Source organism: Lepeophtheirus salmonis, chromosome 3, assembly GCF_016086655.4.
Source record: "Lepeophtheirus salmonis chromosome 3, UVic_Lsal_1.4, whole genome shotgun sequence".
Classification (NCBI taxonomy): Eukaryota; Metazoa; Arthropoda; class Copepoda; order Siphonostomatoida; family Caligidae; genus Lepeophtheirus; species Lepeophtheirus salmonis.
In genome coordinates, this window is record NC_052133.2 from 24,865,399 (window position 1) to 24,871,398 (window position 6,000).

The window sequence follows — 6,000 nt, forward strand, 5'->3', positions numbered from 1 at the left end:
CGAAATCTTTGTCTTCTTAATAAAATAAAGACTTTTCATAAAAAATAAAAAAACCCTTGTTTTTTTCATATTCCAAGGGGTGCTACTTTTATAGAGCGCGAGGGAAAACTGCCCGTTGCATTAATAGTAGGGAGAAAACGGAATTACTGTTTTAGGAAGTATAATCTTCAACATTTATAGTATAGCATTAATATACGGAGAATAATATAATTATGCTCAAAAAATTATTTAAAAAATAATTACATCTACCAAAGTTTTGCAAAGGTTATTTAATTTTTCTTTTCGAGGGAGATGTTCTCATCACAACGATCTAACATAGAATCATATTTTTTTAAAAGATAATAGTATCAAATTGTATTTTCCCCCTACAAATGTCGTATCTTGAGTAACTTCTTATAATATTCTATTCTTTTAATTATATACATTTATAGTGTGTCAACTGAAGACCTATATCAAAAATGAAAAAATTTGATGGGTATTCCTTTAATTTGACAAGAAAAGGATTTCGATTGCCAGTTCTCCATAGTCAGCTTGTTGTAGATCATACTTTTCAGTTTCCTACAATGAACATTAGCTACGACAAAGGTTAAAAACAAGGGTACAGATATACCTTGATATAAAGGCCCACAACATACAAATTTTTATTAAGATACGAGCAGGTTGAGAGTTGGTGATAGAACGTCATTTCTTTAATGTTTTTTTTTTTTGTTAAACTACGAGCTCCGCCAAGAAAAAAATTAAACTTTTATGTTTTGTTATTATTGTATTTTATTTCATCCCAGGATAAAAGTTTTGATATAATTTCAAAGTCTACAATGATTGGTTCATTATTTATTATATGACCTTTTTCATAAAGAACAATTGTCATTTAAATTTATAAATATATTTTAAATAAAATAGCCTTATTTTTTATCTTTTAAAAAAAAAAAAAATAATATAAATTTGTTCATCTTTTCGTTCTTTTAACAGCTGCATTTTTTCCACATCGACAGATTATTAATATATATAATAATTTAATAATCTGAAAAACTGGAGATCACGTGTTAGCTTTGTCCTCCAAAATAAAAAGCTTATTTACTAGAAACATCGTAAATCTGGGAAAGGGCATGATTTTTAGGTAAGATCTAAATATTCTGCCCCTTTCCCTCCCCCACTCCCGAGTTAAGAACCTTTTGTCTTTTACGATAATTTCATTTATAAAATTTTATTTGACTTCTACGTGCCCTTTAAGTAATAAAATCGAATATATTATTTGTGTTCAATTGTGAGAGGGTAAAAACTAAGTATAATTTGTGACATACCCAAAGGGTAAATCAAAATAATTTATTACTAGAAATGGAAGATAATAAATTGATTTTTTTAGAAGAAGATCCACATTGCTTCATTTTTCGTTGACGAAAAAAAATACGACTGAATGGATGAGATGAATCATTTATAGTACCTGTGATAAGAATAATCCACTAATGATTATGAAACATTCTGTAACACACGATAAAATTCAACAGTTGTCTAATACTCGTAAATGTTGTTACTTGTACAAATCAAACACTTACATACACTTTTAATCAAAACTTGGATAAATATCCTATTTTTTAAGTAATCGACTTTTTATTATTTAACTAAATATATATTTTTATATAATAATTTATGTATAGCTTAAAACATTTACCCTAATCATTATTTTTTAAATGACTTTCATATTTTTTTTTCCATCATTAAGTTATGAATTAAGTACTTTGTCCTAAAAATTTTTTTTAGAGGGATATTGACAATGATATGTTATTACCTAATCTCTCCGAACCAAATATAATGATATACATTTCAGATATTTGTTTTGCAAGTTGACGTCCAATTATCCTTCAGAAAACAAAAATTACATCACTTTTTTTTCCCAAGGTGAAAGCTTTTTATATACATACATAGCTCATTACACAAAATATAAAAAAATATGGCTTGATATTCTAATGGAAAGTGTAAATGATTAAAGGATAATTAAATACAGTATTTGTGTTCTTCAACAGTTAAACTAATAACTTAAGTTAAAATTTTATTTATATATGGATAATACAACAATTATATAGTTGGCTAAGTTTTTCATTTTTTATTTTATTATTTGTATGACGGGTTTAGTTATATGTATTGATGTGTTACACACACACCAATCAAAAGTTTGCTTATTTTTGAATCTATGAACACACTATACTTTATGCAAAATAGGGAACTCTCCAAAAAAGTTCAATGATTCATTTAATTTTTTTTTGAAGTAATAACCCTCATAAACGTTAACGGTTTTGAGTTCATTTAAATCTCGGCTCTTTTGAACACTTTTTGTTGGAATTTTTCAACACCCCAACATTAAAGTATCATGAGGTACCCTTTTTAAAAGAACTTTTCTTCAAAAACTAATCCACATAAATGTAATGGAACGATGTAGCACATTGAACAACACGCTCGGGAGAAATTATTCTAAGTGAACTCAATGTGCGTAGGCTTGTGCCTCGTTCGTTCCTAGAGTAGGAAATATACATTATGTATATCAACTTCAAAGAAGATTTCTAGATCAGACAGAGTAAATGACGGAATTTACTTATACTTAATCATTGCAATTCCATCTAACCAATGAAAGGAACATTAAAGGGGAAAAAAACATTGTCCAGTACCGATTTTTTTTGGATATATTTTAGCAATATTTGAATAATCTATGAAAAATAAAAAAATAATTTTATTTATAAGGAGGTTTTGTGGTAATCCTTTCTTTCTGTGTAATACAATACTTTCCTTATTTGCAGGTTATTTTTCAATTTCAACATCCAAGGTCAATTGTGATGTAATACTCATTTTTTGCTCACAAAACATTGTCAGACCCATAGCATTGTGCACAATGTGCCCATGAACAGCTTTTCTCTTGAAAATTAGTGTGCGTCAGTTCGAATCCCGGTCGCTCAAAGAGAAGGCTATATATATATATGATTTGAATATGAACTTAAATATATTTCCACGATCAAATGGATTAATTGTAGTACTACAATGTTTAATTATTCCTAATTGGTGCAAGTATATCTAAGAAATTAAAAAAGAGTCAAAACTGTTCAACGAGAATATTTCCTGTCATATTTCAGAATGAACAATTAAGAACTAAATGCAGAAAAATGAAGAAAAATTTAGAATGAAAAAATACACTTTTTTTTAAACTGAGGTTCCCAAAGACCCTAAGAAAGGAATTAATATATACCATTCCTCTAAAAGTAAATGTATATATGTACTAAAATGATTCAAAATGAATAGAATCTATAGTTCCTGTAAGCTTATATTGATAGGCATACAAACATGTATATCATAATTCACTTAACAATAAGTTTCTATATGTATTTGTTCCTTTTTTTTCCTCCTTCTATTTAATGTATTGGATGTAGTCCATAATTTTATGCAGTTTCAAAACTTATATGTATATCCAAGCAAAACAATAATACAATAAAACTTTTAAAAACTAAATTAGTAAATAAGATATCTATTTGCTTATTTAATATTTACTCAATTTTTTATTATTTTTTTAATAAATATATTCTCTTAACATTTTATTTTGTTTTGTTTGGTTAAAAAACATAGTAAATGAAAAAGAGATAAAAAATTAAATTCAAACATTCAACAATGATTTTAGCATTTCATAAGGATACTTTGTTTTGTAATCTCTAATTATATGAGTCTATTAATGTACCCATAATAATAATAATTGCAATAATCTTCAAATTATATTATTAGGTTAAAAACAAAATTGTTTCAATATTTTGTTTTGTATTACGTATAATTCAAACTATATTTAAAAATTTATCGTTGATCAAGTTTACAAGGATGTACAGTCAATTAATGAATAAAAAATTTACAATTTTGCACTTTTGTTATCTCTAAATTATATGAGTCTATTAATGTATAATCTTCAAAATAATCAAAATAATTTATTTACAGTGCTTTGAAAAAAAAAACAACAAAAAATTTATCGATTTCTTTAAAACCCTAATTGATAATTCATTTAAAAACTTAAAAAATGTTTCAAACATTTGATGCATTACAGATTCAATTCAAATGAATAAAAAAATAATGAAAATAGGATCATTCTTGACTCTTGAATGACACTAGGACACAATAAGCATTATACCCCTAATACGTTGAAAACACAATTCATGAAAGACGTTGTCTAATATAAATGTTAAAGTCCTGGTTGATCAAAAAGAATAATGACAATAACGTGTTGTAGCTCTCTGGGCCGATGTCAACAAAGTCAATGATGATTTCAAGGATGAAGACAAAATGGTGAAGGAACATGTGATGTTAGGAGACGGACTAGGTCGCAACTCTGGATATGGAAGACTATCCAATTTCATAAATTGTATTTTATACATAATAGGGAGAAAATATCTTTTGTGTTTTTTCTGGGGCACGTTTAATTTAAATTCATTATATTTACATGTAGATGTAACTGATAAATTGATATTTAAATTTGATTTACGCATAGTTTATAGATATTAGTATTATAATTATCGTGAGTCAGCCCCGCTATATTTTTTCAAGTAGTAGTATTTATTAACTCTATTTATTGTGAGTCTTCCATAGTCACTCCAATCAGGCCCCCAATAACAAAATCGTGATTTAGTTGACATTAGACTATCGGTATTCGCGTATATATGTTTTATATATTTCCACCAGTTCTCAAGATATGTATAAAACTTTTCAAAGTTATGGAACTTTGAAATTATTTCAGTACAATACTTCCATTTATGTTTTGTCATTAAATGCATCAATGACATATTTATGTTACGAAACAGGTGTAATTATCTTTAATCAAAATTGGAGTATTTATATCTTCTAATAAAAATATCTGTATAAAATTATTGAGATAATTATGTGGGAATCCAATGATTGATTTGACTAATTTATCCTCATAAATAATCATAGGTATTAATTTGACGTTTTCTTAGTAAAAATTAATATATACTTTTGCCGATCTTAGTCAAATACCTGAAATAATAGAGAATTAACAATAATTTTTTCGATAAACTGAACATAAATATTAACAATCATGTCCTGCCTTTATTTATGTGGTAACTAAAAAATAGAATTTAAAATCATTATTCATAATAATATTTTTATATAATTCCTGTAGAATAGATATTAATTGGATTGGATTTAGACATTAAACGATAAAAAAAAATTCTCTCATTTTAAATTATTTTGATACATTTTGGTTACATAATCTGTGAGCGGAAATATTGGCCGTAGATATTATTGCTGAAGGACTATTTCTGAATTTTGACTGTAAAATAATATTCAACGTAGTGATATATGAGACTGCATATTTTAATCCAATTTAGAACAATAGTATAATAAATAGTTCATTTCTATATACTATACATGTCATAAAGGTAAATATTGATTTTATTTTGTAGAAGATAATTTTTTATGAATCATATTCATTATATTAACGATCTTTGAGTGGCCTCATCTTCTGACACATCCTAGATTATATTGTCAATGATAGCCAATCTATAAGTATTTTCCTATATGAATAATCCTCCAATAATAATTTTATTAATAACACAAAATGGTCAGCACTTCTTACATAAGACTCACTTTTGTGTTTGTTTATTGTTTAATCTATTTTGAGTACTATAAAGGTAAAGATTCGTACAAGATTCTATTATGCTACTAGGTTTTGTATAAATAATAATGATTAATGAACATAATTATCAAAAAAAAAAAAAAAAAAGACTATATAAATTTACCTATATCAACAATACCTATTTATCATACTATCTTTTTAAATTGAATATAAATAAATGATCAAATATATCAATATATTAAATATCATTTTTTGGTGAAGGGTACCAAATGGTCCTTCAGCGAAATATGAGTTTGGGAAATTGTCCTTGGGCAAAAAATTTTTTGGGCAATTGTCCTAGAGCTTTTATAATCATTTTCTGTACATGACATCATTGGTAAATAAAT